A 17,237-nucleotide genomic window follows, 5' to 3' on the forward strand; every position below is an offset into this window, starting at 1 on the left:
TGTAAAATAATTAAAACTGGTGAATTCTTATTTGATTTACTGTTCATTTCTGTTTTTAAAAATTATAAAGTAGTTGAAAATTTTAATTTTTCTAAAGAGCAAGTCAACATAAATCAAATGGTAAGTTTTGTTAATAGTTTCTTTCGTGAGTGTTTAAGTAAGTTTCAGTCAAATTTTCCAAGCTAAAAACTTCAATAGGCATTTTTTTAATAACGAACTTTAAAGTATTCTAGAAGAATAGGTAATTATAAGTAAGCAATTTGAAAACATGAGCTTGACAGAGAAGTAGACTTCTTAGTTATTAATTTGAACTAAAAAAATATATTTACTCCATAGGAGCTTAGAAAATCATGCAAGTATAGAGTAATTTTTTCTTCTTTAAATTCTCTATAATGCAAATTCTTAGGTTATGATAGGCAATAAATTCTCTATAATGAAAACTTTTAGGTGATGATAGGTAATAAATTCTCTTTAATACAAACTTTTTCAAAAATTGGATACGAAATTCACTATTGTTAAAATAATGGCAAAAGATGGTGATTTTTAGGTTGAAAATAACCCAAATTTAAATTTTTATTTAACGGATTCGAGACTTGAAACCAAACACTTGAAACCAAAATAAACTTTTGGTCGAAACGTTTAAAACTCCTAACGTTGTGGCATTTTAACGTTATTTTCTTGTTAAAATGCGCTCCACGGTAGCACGTCTAAATGTTTGACGCGAAGACATTCTTTTCCGATATGGTGATATCAACGACTATCTTCTTCGCATAATATGGACGGCCAACTGGTAACATCAACACTAAAAATTGTGCAGAGTGAATAAACATAAATCTGCATGCAGTGGTACCAGTACCTTTATATGACGCCAAAACAGCGTGATTGGGCATTTTAAGAATAATTGTTCAAGGCTGATACTTTTTTTCAGGCAGTGACACCAACCGGGTTTTTGACATGCTCTTCTCTATGCTTAAGCTATGCAATCATGATGCTAAAATACGTCATACCAGAATTGCCTATACGAAATGCACTGAAAAAATATCGTTTGTATGTAAGATGGTGCACCTCCACACATTGCAACGTGTATTCTCAGGTTCCAGTAATAGCATTTTGGTAATAGTATCATCTCAGGCCATTTTCCATTTCTATGATCTCCATGGTCCCCGGTCTTAATCGTCTGGTTTTCTAGTTCTAGTGATATCGTAAAACTTAAGAGTACATGCGCTATCTGCCAGATTTAAAAGACTCTATTAAATGTTCGATCGCAAACACCCTTCATGCTAGATATCGTTCGGCTTTGTTTACAGTCTACCATGCAATGTTTGTTAGCCTGTGATATCATCCTTGCAGAAAATAATAAAGTTTTCCTTTTGTTCGATCTGTGTTGTCGTCAAGGATTGTTGGTTTAATAATTTTCTCCGATCCTACGATTCTGTGTTTTTGGTCGTGTACAGAGCTACTTTTTGTGAGTTGAGCTTGGGCTTCCATTTTTGTGATATGCTTACCGTTATACATTTCTCCTAAACGAGGTAATTATTCTAACGAGTCTCTTAAACGAATAATATCTCCTAACAAATAATTTCACCAATAATTTTGCTTTTCCGTACATAATTTTTCTTTCATAATTGCCCGCTGATTTCCTTTAATTTTAAATTATTTATTTTTGTAGAAGCGGATTTAAAAAGCAAAATAAACACGTGATTTCAGTTAGCTTAAGAAATACTGTAATGGATAAAATAGTTTATCTGACAGAACAATAAATAAATGTTAAAAGACAGGTAAAATAGTTTTCTTCATTAAGTTTTGCTATATTTTTCTATAATCAAGACAACATCTCTGATGTTGTCTTTAAAATATTTGAAAAAAGAAAATTGCCTATAATTTAATTTACAATAATGATTAAGACCTAACCAATAAGAAAATTCCATTTTTAATAGCTCTATCGTACGAACTAATAGAAAGTATTAAATGTGTTTTTGAATCGGCGGCTAAACTTGTCTCCGTCCAAATTTCAGGACGATAACACAAGCGCGTCTGGAGCTATAAGAATTCTTCATCTTTCAATCTTTCATATATATATATATATATATATATATATATATATATATATATATATATATATATATATATATATATATATATATATATATATATATATATATATATATATATATATATATATATATATATATATATATATATATATATATATATATATATATATATATATATATAAAACAGGGCTACATTCCTGTTATCCTTGTTGTATTCAGCTTTAATAATGCAGTCATAGGCCATAATACGTTCTAAAAAGGTTTATTTAAAGGTAGGCTGGTGGTTATAACAGTTCAGATCCCCACTCCACAAGGGAGGAGGTGTGGGCAAATGTCCGGATGGTCCCAGCAGATTTTTTACGGAACACGTTATTCTGCAAGGCAAGAGACATGCGAAAACCATCGGTCTCCCATTAAATACTAACAGAGAATGATGCAATTTTATGAATTAGAGAATCAATAGCTGAGATTGTCAATTAAAAAGAGATAATACAGAATATCTTTTTCAAAAAGCACTGAACCTCTGATTCATCAATTAACTAAATGAGGAATATTCTGATCAATTTATTTGTTATATAACATCAAAAACTCACTGATTCTTACGTTTATTTATTCCTTAAATCATTGATACTTCTTTTTGTATATTCTTTAATTATTGTTCTCATTAATTTTTCCTTATTTAATAATATGCTCTTGAATTTGTTGATTTGAAGTTATTCCTCCAAAGTATGCATTCAGAGATAAAATTTTAAGGCTAAAGAATTTTGTTTATTTCACTTCCATGTTTTGATTTATCACTAAATTTTAATATTTTCCGTAAGGTATGCTGTTTTTGAGGCAACCTAAACCTAATTTTAGGTTTTGAAACGTTTAAAAGTAGCAAACAAAAATATTTTTAAAATCATATATCTTAGTCATAAACTAGTTAAAAACTCTTCAAAACTATTGATAAGTTTAATGTATTGTAATATGAGCCAAACAATCAAATCATAGTTTTATTAAATCCCAGTTTACTTAATATAAATATAATGTTTAATCAGAAATTGCTTTTATGATAGACTAAGAGAATAAACCTGTAACTGCTATAACAAATTATTTCTACCATGCTTCCCTTTATGAAAATAATTACTTATCAAAGAGTTACTTATCATTTTCATCAAAAAAGTAGATAACTCGACTCATCATAAATAACTATCCTCTTGCATGACAATAATTTGATTCGAAATTTGCTTTGAAGTAAACCCTGAACATATGCGTCATTTATTTGCTTTCAACTTAGACTAATGAAGTAATCATTCACAAAAATGTTTCATTAATGTTCGTGACTTCCTTAATTCGATTTCTAATTCAGTAATTCTTTAAGGCAAAACTTCCTCCACTATGTATACTTCATAAACAGCTTAAATATTTTATCTACAACTGATTTGAACTAATGAAGTACATTAATTAGTATTTAGAGAACTTTGCTAAAATTTCAGGCGGGTAATGTCGCTGTGAATGCTAATCTCATTTTAACAAATTAACTATTTTTTCGATATGCATGAAACAATATGTTGTTTTAATTACAGAAATTTTTTTTCCTGAATCTCCGAAGCACTATAATAAAAATTATTGGAAATCGAACCTTAATTAAATAAATGTATTTGTCAAAATGCGTTTGTTTAAAATTGAAAATAGTTTTTGCAATTAGTTTAGTCAATATAATAAACAATGCCCACTAGGGAAATTACAGTAAACTAGAGGTTAACCAATGAAATGTTTTTATCTATCTTTTACTTTTATAAAACTAATTTATTACTTATTTTTGTAATAATAAGTTTACTTACAATTTTTCTTTAAGAAAAGATGTGCCAATTTCCAATAACTAATAAGTATTAATTGGTAGATGCAGTTACTAACAATAATGATAGTATAAAAATAATCGTATCCTATGACTCTAATAACGCTAGATTAATTATGCTTCCTTGGGTCAAAAAAAATCACAAAAAGTTACTAATAATTGGTAATAATGTATATCTCAATTATTAGTAATTTTGAAGAAAACAATACTAGAAAATGAATAGAAAACAATACTCCAACTTAACTTCTATTTACGTAATTACAAAAAAAAAATAACAAATGCGTAAAACTTTTTTGCCCCATAAAGTAATGCCTTTTTTTTACTTAGGCAAATATATTTTTAATATTCAACATTATTTTTATATTTTTTAATAATTTCTTTTTTTATTTGGGACACTATAGTCCTGGGTTTATTTGGGACACTATAGTTTGGTGAGCAGCACATCATTCCTTGAGAACAGAATTTTTACCATAAATACATAGAGAGTAATAAAGTACTTCTGCATAGATCCTTTATTTCTAAATATCAGTTAGAAATATTAAAATGTAAACCCATTTTATGATGACATTTAATTTTTAAAAAAAAATTATTATTCGCATTTGTAATACTTTTTTAGCTTCAATTATCCATTTTTTATATATTTTATATTCAAATGTATCAAGATCTGATGCATGGAAGCTGTAAAGCCTCATCATCTCCTGTACATAGCTCTGTAAAAAAATAAAAATAATGAATGCACATGAAAAATACTACAATAACTAAGTTGAGAAAGCAAATCTTTATACATATTTAAATTAATGTAGTAGAACAGTATAAAGTAAGTCAACCCGATACTCAGTACAATTTATAAAATATTGATTATAGAAATGCAGAACCTGTCCTGACTTTAAGGTCAAGAGAAAAAACAACATATTATAAAATGCTTACTTAAATTAAGCATTTACTACTTTGTATTAAAACTAGTCGAAAATGTTTAAGAATCAATAAGAAAAGGTGAAAGACTTATCTTCAAAAGTGATCGAGATCAAAGGCTGAGAATTGAGATCTTACAACTCGAGAAGATTGTGCCGAACCATGTGATTTAAACCAGATTTAGTCAGTGACGTCATGCGTGAGTGTCAAGCTTGATTGACTTCTGAGCCGACAAATGTGGTGATTTAGCTACAATGACATTATGTGCAGGTATCCAATTAAGGAACAAAAATTCATCGTAAAATGGCGTTCTCGAAAGAAATTACAACAATTAAATAGTTCTATAGGCATTTTTCAAGTTCAAATTATCGTGTTCTGCCAATTAGTTATGATAGAAGTGATATTAAAGGTATCAACAAGTCCAGACAGTTATTTTGCTCTATTGCAATGCCATATGCAAAATATTAATATGACTTGAAAACCCCGTCGGTGTATAAAATGTTAAGGCACGTAAATAGAAAATATGACAACTATTATAAGTATTTTCCTCAATAAATATTAATAATAAATATTTATGGTCATTATTGTTAGAAATCCCCAGTTAATATAATTAGTTATCATGGTTATTTGTAAAAACTGATTATTAATAAACCTTGATGTTTACTTCCACTATCTATTCTCGCGGAACAGAATATAGTAGTAGTATTTTTATTATGAAGTTTAAACTCTCATAGTCTTGCACTCTTTATAACAAAATTATTGCAATCAGCAATCGATCGATATGAATGTGCGTAGTGTAGGTACAGTGTTATTATAAACTTTATTTAAGATTTATATTTACGTTTTTAATAAAATTAAGAAAATATTAGGAACTAAGCATTTACTTTCTCAGATCTGACTTATGCTTCTAAAATTATGAGAAAAAGGTTCAGCAGCATTTTACGTATGTTAATACATTTGGTACCTATTAAAATTTCCCCAATTATTGTAATAACAGTAGTTCCTATTACCAAAATTAATTTAGTCTCATAGACGTTGAAGTAGTGAGGCAAATTGTGGCATTTCTCTTAATCGAATTAGTATCATTTTTGTTTTTTACTATATCTTGTTTTTTTAATATATTTCTGAAAGATAGCATTCTTTAGATCTCACGAGACTAATTATGATGAATTTAAATAGATGATGATTCATAATTTTTTTCCTTTATTTGACTGAAATATTGAGGGTGACAAATATTGAGGGGACTGAAATATTGCGGGGGAAGAGATTTCTAATTATTGGAGGGGGACATATACTCATCGTCTCTCCCGTTATTGACACCCATGATTAGAATGCAATTTCTATTCCATTTTTAATAAATTTTAGAATCTGTTTACTTTAGTTTAAAATGTTACAGAATGGTCTAGTGAACACAAAAAGATATCGTATGAACTAATATTAAGATTTAAGATAAACTCTGTTATTACATAACACATTACATATTAATTAGCTATTTTTTGTTTTGCTGAAAGCTTTTCCTTCTCAATACGTATAAATCATCTTATGATTTTGAATAATATTTTGATTCACACATATTAAAATACCTAGAGGGTTTAGTGAGAATTTGAAGCTTATTGATAAGGCGTTCTCTGAGGTTTATTTGTACCATCAAAATAATGAAAATATCAAAACAATTTCTCAGCTCGAATTTAAATTTTTATGAGAAAAATTCCAAACATATCAAAAATGTATGTAACACAAGTTCATCTTCTTTTGAAACGATTTAACGAAATTTTCCGCATGATTGAAACGAAAAGCTAATCTCTAAACTTATTAAAAAAATTTTTACGTTTTATGGTCTATCACACTATCTCAATATATGATCTTCACATCATAAATAGGGTAGTTTATTCACTATAATTTTAAAAATAATAGCTTTAACTTTAAGCATAAGTCTTAAAAAATTGTCAAAAACGTGACTGTCATATTTCTAAAAAATGCGTCGTTAAAAACGAAACAAAATTTCAAATTATTTTAATGAATCAGCTGTAAATTTTCTAGACATTTAAAAATTGCTGTTCATATGAACTAGTCCATGATTTTGCTCTACTCAGCTTGGCCCAGTGATGCCAAGATCTTATAGAATTCTCTTTTAAATTTAAAACTATTCTAAATTTTTTTTTCAGTGAAGAAAAATTCCAAACATATTAAAAATGTATGTAACACAAGTTCATCTTCTTTTGAAATAATTTAACGAAATTTTCTGAATTATTAAAATGAAAAGCTCATCTCTAAACTTATTAAAAAAATGTACGTTTTATGGTCTATCACACTATTTCAATATATGAAATTCACATCATAAATAGGCTGGTTTGTTCACTATAATTTTAAAAAGAATTACTTTAATTTTAAACATAAGTCTTAAAAAATTGTCAAAAACGTGACTGTCATATTTCTAAAAAATGCGTCGTTAAAAACGAAACAAAATTTAAATTGATTTTAGTGAATCAGCTGTAAATTTTCTAGACATTAAAAAATTGCTGTTCACATGAACTAGTCCATGATTTTGCTCTACTCAGATTGACCTAGCGTTGCCAAGGTATATAGAAGTTAGAACTGTTCTAAAAAAATTTTTCTATGAAGTAATTCGATTTCACTTCTGCCTATTCCGTGGAACTGAAGCCGTTTTTTTGCTAAATTTTTGACAATTGCTTCAGAGACGTTTCCTCTAATTCCTCCTCATTCATACCACCGTATTTGGCAAATTCCCACAAATTATACATATTATAAAAAACATAATTGAATAATGAAAAAGCTTTCGAAAACGTAAATTAACAGAACACAAAGCAAATAAACACGCTAAACTTTACAGCATTAAGTGCAAGACTTTGCCAAACGTTAAGCATTGAAGGTATTAAGTTAAGATTGATGTATTTTGTGGCGTAACTGCCACTACAAATATTAAATACCAAATCACTAGTATATAAGCGATGTTAACTTGATTCCACCAGAGGTACCTTTTGATAGATGAAGGTTGACATGGTCTATTATTAAATCCCTTCAATTTGAAGGCCTCTTATTTTTATCTCGGGGAAATTTTCGTGCATGAGCTGTATGTGAAGCCTGAATAGCATTATAATTATCAGGAAACAGTAACCTTAACCAGAAACTCTCTTATATCTGATGAAAATGGGTTTTGCTTAATATTAGCGTTGTAACAAATGAATGCAAATGAATCAGACAAATGGTATCTAGGTTTGGTTAATTGAAAGATATCATGGCGGATCTAATAATATCTGTTTTGGAATCATTCACTTATTTGACTCAATGGCATAATTTAAGCTAATTATAGCATAATATTCATCGTTCAAATGTCATAATTATTCTCCTATCTCGTGCATATCTCGCGCACTTTTGCTATAAGAAAATCCTTTTATAAGAAAATGTGTCTTATATCTTATATGTTTATTCATCACTCTTGGGCACAAATCCGGAAGACTTAAAAAAACTGTATTATCCTGCTATAAGAAAATATATGTCTTATATCTTATATGTTTATGCATCACACTTGGGCAGTTATGCATCACGTTTATAAGTTAATGATATAACGATATTATAGAATTCCGAATAGAATTATATTTATGAGATATTTATATTGCGAAATATATATTTGCGAAATATATATTTGCGAAATATATATTTGCGAAATATATATTTGCGAAATATTTATATTTATGAGAAAATATGAGAACTATTTATTATTTCTATCCATTTTACCCTAATTCAAATACTGTTTAAATAGACTGGTTTTTCATTGAAAATTTACTACTACTAAATTTCTAAAATTTCTAGTTATTCTCTGCCCAATAGTACTCTGCAAATAGAAATGTTTAGTAGTATTTTTGTTTGAAACAATTATCAAAGAATAATAGCAATTTATTTTAATACAAGCATTTGAAAAAATGAGTATGTTTGAAAGATAATCTTATTAAATAACTCTTTATTATGTAACTTAGTCTCTCTCTTTTTGTGTATGTGTGGCCGCGTGTGCGTGTACGTGAATTAATTAACTAATTAGATAATTACAGAAAAAGGTTCATACTTTACATCTTCATACGTCTAGATCAAGTACGAGATAATAGCAGTACAAGTTTTTTTTAATCAAACTCTCGTGTTTATTTAATCAAAATCAACCTTCTCTTTGTGTTTTCGCTTGAGTTCAGAACTCAATCCGTTTGAAAAGAATTTAAATTGTGCATTTTTCGCATTAAAATGGTTAAGCTTCTTCTGTCATAACCAGGGTTTTTTCCTCCCAGTGTCTATTTTTATATAAGGGTTATATAATTATTTTAAAAATTTCCTAATTCATTTTGCTAAATCTATATTCTAAATGAGCTCTATTAACTGGTTGAACTTTATTTTGTGACAGAGAGAACATTAAAAAATTACAGTGCTGCATTTGTGGAGGAAAATTTTTAATGCATTTTAAAATTAGGCTGTATTTCAATAATTTTCGTTGACTTCAATATTTCTATGTTGGCTGTGTAATTTAGAACACTTTTTATCTACTTTAATATTTTTTAGTCATATTAGTCTAGATTCAGATTTTACCAAGATCGTCATTTTTTTAATACTCTATAAGAATTTTAAAATATTTATTTTGCAAACTAATTTAATAGTTCAAATATTGACTCATATTTTCTCATTTCGAATACATATTTTTTAGCCGTTTTATTATGAAATCTGTGCATGATATTAAATAAATAGTATTTTAATGAGCACTCCGAGATTTATATGTTACACTTTATACTTATAAGAAAAATATTTTAAAAGATTCTCAATACTGTTAGATTATAAAGCTTTGTAAAGACCTTATAGGAATTTTGTGTAAGCTGAATCTTTGTTAATTTTGAAATATACGTAACCTTTGATTCTAATGAGCAAACAACTTATTCTAACTCCAATTTTTGCACGGTCGGAAAGGTAAATAAGATAGAGTTGTACTTTCAAATTAAGAGTGAAATAACTTGTAGCCAACGGCCTGCGTAGGGAGCAAGGAACTGTTCATGCAACAGAAAGGTTCTGGGTTCGAATCTCGGGTTTTTCTTTCTCTCTGTGTGTTCTATGTCCTTTCTCCTTTGTGTGTGTAAGAATGGGACCCGCCCTATAAACGGGTTTGTGGTTGTGTGAATGATGTGTTAGAAGTCGAATTGTTGGCCATAGATGGCGCCACTGAAAAACAAGAACAATTGCACCCCCTCTGCCTAAATAGGCATACGACAAAAAAAAACTTGTATTGACATAAAAGTGAAGAAAACTCCATCGTTTTTTATCTTCATAAGTTGAGTTGACTATATGTTTAAAAAATTTCTCCATGTGGACTAATTATTTAATTTTTGCTTTAAAATCGCTCAATTTGATCAAAGCAAAAAAGACTTGCTCAAGAGAAAATTCTCTTTCAACAACCATATTTTTTCATACGGTTACCAAGCTGTTCCATTGTTTACAAATAAGTACTTTACCAAAACAAGTGAAAAATGTAGCATATTACATTGCTCCAAACTCTTTCAAATGTATCAGAATTTGGGCAGAAAGTGATGAATGTGATGAAAGGGAATTTAGTGGGAAATTTTATTTTAATAAACTTATCACAGTGCCTCATATTTTATGCGTTTAATAAAATTTTATTCACTGTTATCTTCAAAATTTACTCATGTTAAGTGAGTATTTTTTTAAATTATCTAATTAAACGAATTATGTAAAATTAACTTAAATATTATTGTTATTTTCTTACAAAGTAAATTGAATAATGGAAGTTTATTTGGAAATTGTTATCCTGACAAGACTTGTTTTTTAAAATGCTCGTCATCTACGTGTTCTACGTCTTATGTGAAGTTTTGCTCTGCTCCTGCATCCTGCTTAGAATAAGTTAGAAATACATAATTTTTTTATTGATTTATTTTTATTAGCGAACAATGAAAAATAATTACAACATTTACAATTCAAGAAAATAAAGAAAATATATGATAAATTGCGGCTAAAACGCACCATGAACTACCCTATACTACGTACATTTGAGTTCATTTCGGATCTGATGCAAAAATACCACCCATGCACTGAAGTTGGTGTTGGAGCTATTCTATGCAAATTTAATGCCGACGTCTAAAGGACTCAGAATTGGTGAGAGTTTGGATAACGCGTACGGCACATCACCCGATGTCTGATATTACGATACGAAAACTTAAGAAAATACATTTTTCTGTTGTTTAATAGAGCAACATTTTACGAAAAATGTTTAAACGAAACTCGTTATTTGTATATTTTTCTATTGTAGAAAAGCGACAACAAGTAGATCATTGTTTGCTTCTTTAAACTTCTTTTTCATAAAGGCAAAAGTTATCTTCTTCCTAACAAACCAAAAAGTTCTTCCAATATTTTCAGAAACCCAGTCACGCACTTCAAAAGAATGTTCCTTTTGTTGACACATATCTTCCTAACGTCTTTGTCTCTTTTCCAGATAACTAAAACCAACATCCAATGTTATAACTGTCGAAATATATATATATATATATATATATATATCTGTGTGTGTGTGTGTGTGTGTGTGTGTGTGTGTGTGTGTGTGTGTGTGTGTGTGTGTGTGTGTGTGTGTGTGTGTGTGTGTGTGTGTGTGTGTGTGTGTGTGTGTGTGTGTGTGTGTGTGTGTGTGTGTGTGTGTGTGTGTGTGTGTGTGTGTGTGTGTGTGTGTGTGTGTGTGTGTGTGTGTGTGTGTGGTGTGTAATACAAAAATTAAATACTTTTGTATTAATAAAAGCATTAAAACTTCATTCCTTTTCATTAAATATCTTTAGTAAAGGATAAGGGTAGAAATTCTATTTTGGGACTTCAAGGCTAAAAACATGCCAATGAATAATAATTAGATTTATACTTCAAAAGAGAAGTTATTTTAAGATCTTTCACTTCCATATAAGGAAAGATTAAACGATTTGCTTTGAGTAATAAATAAATTGATGAGGCGTAAGAATACAGAAAAGACATATGACTGGAACCTTTTTACACTGTTTAATCATCCTATAAAACGCAGGACCTAATGTTTTTGCGTGGCTTTTTGTTGTTTATCTTGCTAAAATAAAATCCATCGTCAGCTTAGACGGGATATGTGTTCCCCCTCTCCCGCTTTGGAGAGGGATTAAACTGCTATTTCACCATCGCTTCTAAATAAACTATTATGCCGAAACTGGACTCCTTAATCATGCTGCTTTTTTAACTAAAAAATATCGGTGTGGATACACCGCATATTATAAGACGGCAGGACTGTTGCTTTGTGCAGGAAACCCCTTAAAAGAAAATTTTTGTGCAATACTAATATTGCGAACTATGCCTAAACTGACTGCTACTTCGTCGCCATAAAACTCCCTTTTTCACCCCCTTTGTTTTGAAGAGAAAAAACTTCATTGGACTCCTGAGATTAAAAAGTTTTCGATTGTGGGGGGAAAATGAAAAGACTTCCCACCCGGAAGAAATCGCCTAACGCTGTTCTACCACCCGGGAGAAAAATTGCTTCATCGGTGATTTTACGGTACCAGTTCCGGTACGGTACCAGCTCCAGTACGATACCTACAATGCCTGTTAGTGCCCAAGAAACAATGGAAGTGTGCAATTTATCTGGATTAGTGTTTTAGAAAAGTCCTAATCATGATGTTGTGAAAAAAGAAAAAAAAATGTGTAGTGAGTCGGCACCGAGTGATAAAAAAAAAAAAAGTTGTGAAATCAAAACATAGAAGAAGAAAACCAATTATGTGCGCGTTTTTTATTCGAAAAATTAGAGGAGCTTTTGCTCCTATGGAAAATTCTTTTATAGGAAAAAGATTTTTTTTTCCTCCTTCGAAGTGTGATTAAAGTACTTATTTTTTTTTATTACAAAGATAAATCCCGTGCATATCTGCATTTTTTTTCTCCGTCATAATAATATGAAGTGCATTCTTGTGTTTATATTGTTTTTCTTATTTTTATGATATATAGTTTAATTTTTATGATACATTTATACTGCTTTTAAAATGTTTTTAAAAGAAATAGATGTGGTTCAAACGTCAATTAAAGTAATGAAGGCAAACAAAATTAAGTTATTATTTAAACTTTTATTTCCAAATGATTTGTCTAGATTAAACCGTAACAAAATTCTTAATTTTTCAGAATTTTCTTTTGAAACTAACACTAATGAATTTGCAAACAAACTGAAAGAAATTTGTGATACTTTTAATTTTTCGGATTTAATCAAAATTTCAGACATTCTAAATATTTCCAGTGAAGGAAATAAGGAGGAAATTGCCAAGCATATTTTAAATTGTTTATGTGATTTTAATCACTTAAAAAATTCGATCGTAAATGAAAATCCCTCCGAAGATGAGGAGGAAGCTACTCAGTTTAAAAGTAAACAAACTCAAACTGATTTTGAACCACATTTACCAACTAAAACTTATGTAAATAAATTTACTCAAGTTGATTTAAATTCTATATGTACAAAAAGTAATGTTGATGAAGATATGGTATCCTATAGTCAAAGTTCTAGTAATTATATAGATAGGGAAAATGAAACAAAGTTAATAGTTAGTTTTTCAGATATTGAAGCAGTTACCCCTATGTTTAATGGAAACCGCTTTGATAACATAAATTCTTGGTTTGAAAATTTTGAAACTCATGCTAATTTATTTAAATTGTCTGATACGCAAAAATTTTTATTTGCAAAAAGATGCATGAAAGGTAACGCATTAACTTTAATAAAAAGTAAAACTCAGTTAAATTCGTATGAAAAATTAAAAAATCTTTTGCTTGAAGAAATTGAACTTAGTTGCAATAGTGCAGAAGTACATGCAATGTTGCAAAAAAGAAAACAAAGATATAATGAAACTCTTCAAGAATATTTCCTAAAAATGAGAGAAATAGCTACTCAAAGTGATATTGATGACTTAGCTCTAATCACTTACATAATTCAAGGAATACCAGACCAAACAAATAATAAAACAGTTCTTTATGGAGCCAGTAATCTTTTTGAATTTAAACAAAACCTTAAACTTTATGAAAAAATTAAAAGTGACTTAGATAAAAATAAATTTCAAGCTAATAAGGGACCATATGCTAAGAAGTTAGAAAACCCGACATATGACATTAAGTGCTTTAAGTGTAATGCACCAGGACATAAAGCCCCGGCTTGTCCTAAAAATAAAAAGGTAACCCCGAATGTGACAAAACCCAAAATACATCATACTACACAGGAGAACCCATTGAATCAATGTAAATATTGCTCAAAGAAAGGACTTTTGAATCAATTTCACATAGGTTCCACGTGTGTAAACAACCCTAGTAATGTGGTTGATGTGAACTAAATTAAATAAAAATAATTGCAATTTCAATTTATAAAATCATATATTATTTGTAAAATTTCATTATACTGTAAATAAACTATTCATACTATTATTATTTTCAACAAAAGAATTTTAGCTATGTAAGCTTTAAAATCATCCAGTAACGAAAAAAGTATACTTTTGCGCTGTGTATCAGTTTACAAAAAAAAAATGAACCACACAGAATAACTTTTGAGCTAATGATCAAATTTTCACGGTCTAGGACTCAATCTTAATGGTTCGAAGTTTTTACCTCAAATATACTAATTAATTATTGCGATATTTTATGTTTCAAAATCAGACATAAAAATGTACTTTTTCTGAATGAACATAAAAATTGTTTCGATGGATTCGGAATACTGGCACCTGAAATATAAGAAGTAGCCGCATTCTGAGAAATATGGGCCCCATAATTTGGTCAGAATAGCTGTCCAAAATGTGTAGCCTTAATGTTAATTTTTTTTCACTTATTACGCTATATGTCGATAACGGTTTGAGAGAATTAAAACATTTCTGCTCTCAATTATAAAATTCGTTTGTCTAAAGATAATTTCAAGCAAAAAATAACTTTTAGTAAATATTCATTACTCTTTTATTATATTAATAATTAATGCACCGAAATGTTTTAAATTATAAGATCAACAATTTTTTACACCATTTTGAAGAATGTAATTTTACAAAACAGAATACAAAGTTTAAATAAAATCGGTCGGATAGTGTCTGAGAAATTAAATTCACCTAAAAGGATTTTCTAAAAATTCTATTTCTCAAGAACTATTCGAATTGATTTCGCTTAAATTTTGAATTTTCCTTTTAAAAATTTTTTTTTATAGTTATGTAAAAAAAATTATACCTTTGTTTGTAAAAAATTTGATACTACTGCAAAAGAAAAACGTCAAAAAAGTATAAATGCAAGTATACGCTCATTTATGAACTTTCATTTGTGCTTCATTTACATTATTTTTGTTTGTTTTTGACTATAACATTTTTGTAGCGAGTTTTGTCCGTTTTAGTTATTTAAGTTATTTGATGGGAGTTACGGAAAAAAGTTTAATCAGATTTTAATTAACTTAATTATATTATATCTTGGCACAAAAAATTATTTTTCGCGCTTACGAATAATTAACAGGAATACCAATTTTCTATGCCTTTTGTTAGAATTTTTTCTAGTGGTAACAAAATTAATGTTATAATGTATTATTTTTTGTTTTGTTAATTTAATTTTAAGTTATTTTCCAAACCACTCCATGTGAATAATACAAAAATTTATTAGGACCCTTCTTTGAGAGTTCTCCTGTGGTGAAGCTTTTAAAACGTTGGCAACATTCCTAGAATTCTGAAAGTTTTAGTTTTATTTATCTTTCTTTTTATAAAACTCTTTGGAAAAAGCATATTAGTTGGCAACCCTGAATTTATAATATTCTCATCTTTGTGCGTAAAAGTGATACTATGTTTATAAAGATAAATAGTTTATTAATAAACTGAATTAGTGGAACTGAATTAGTTTAAATTAAACTAAATTACTTTCTGTACCGTAGTTTAAAATTTATAAAAATAGAACTGAATAAGCTTCTTAATTTTAAATGAATGTAAAAAGTATATGCAAATTCAAATGTTTCATTGCTTTTACTATTGAGTTCAACCACTGAGTAGTTAAATTTTTAACTTTACGCTCTAATTTTGTTTGTTTAATGCCATTTATTGACTTTTTCATGATAATGAATTGAAATGTTAACCTTTTGATGAAGTTATGAGCTGATCTGCTTAAAAACTTTTGTATTGAAATTAAAGAGGTAAAATGTTACTTCAGCTGGTTCATACTTAAATTTTTGCATAGAGTCACTTTGAAAAGTAGGTTGGTAATGTACTACCATGATGTGGGATTTCGTGATTTCTTTTGTGCTGTCAACAAAAAGTAGGTAGTCTGAGAGATACCTATGTTAGACATTAACTTCCCTTTATTTGAAATAAATCTCTTTCAAATTACAACAATAATAAAGATTTTGGCGTACCATTGCATTCTAAAAAGAGAAAAGAATTCTTATGAAAGCAAAGAATAAAATATTTGCTTTCTTTACTAGGGTGTGGGATATTTTAGAGTTCAAATCGTGAGCTTTGTAATTTTGAAATGTGATCTAAGTTTAAATTAACCAATTGAAAAAATGAGTATATTTGTAATTGATTGGTATAGTAGTTGAAGAATAAATATTTGTAATTGCATTACTCATACTTAATAATTATGCTGAAAAACTGCTTTACTGTATAAATTAGTCTGTATGACTCAGATAACTATTTATTCTCATTTAAGAATATTTCTTTTTAATCTTTTTTTTTTCATTTACAATAGCTTGTATGTTAATTAATATCATACATTTTTTTTAAATGTTAGGTCATATTGAACTTTAATACCATATTATATTAATTTCGTTTTGCAACCTTCATCAATTTAATACTCATCCTGCAAATTAATATTTTCTTTATTTTTTTATTACAATGCATGCTATACTTATTTTTAACAAAAGTATAATTTAATTTATTCTTACTAAAATTGCATCAAATTTCTATGGTATTATGTTTCAAGGTCTTAATAATAAGGTTAAATGTTGACTCTAATTTCCTGTATGTGTTGTGTATGTTACACTAATCAATGGATTTTTTTAAATGTATAATTGAACAGTTTCCTGAATATTCGTTCTTATTAATATGCATGCATATTTTATTTTAATTTTTGTATGAATGACATATAATTAGAATTGTATGAAATCTCTTCTTTATGCATTCTGGGTCTTTGTCTAAGTTATTTACATCTCTAAATTATTACATATCAAAGTTATTACATATCTAAAATTGTATTAAATTTCTATGATATTATGTTTCAAGATCTTAATAATAAGGTTAAATGTTGAGTCTAATTTCCTGTAGGTGTTGTGTGTGTTACACTAGGCAATGGATTTTTTTAAATGTATAATTGAACAGTTTCCAGAATATTCGTTATATGTATGTATATCACATATACATACATATTTTATCTTAATTTTTGTATGAATGGTA

The sequence above is a fragment of the Parasteatoda tepidariorum genome, chromosome 7 (genome assembly GCF_982258835.1).
Source record: "Parasteatoda tepidariorum strain Cologne lab strain chromosome 7, Ptep-v5.0, whole genome shotgun sequence".
Taxonomy (NCBI): domain Eukaryota; kingdom Metazoa; phylum Arthropoda; class Arachnida; order Araneae; family Theridiidae; genus Parasteatoda; species Parasteatoda tepidariorum.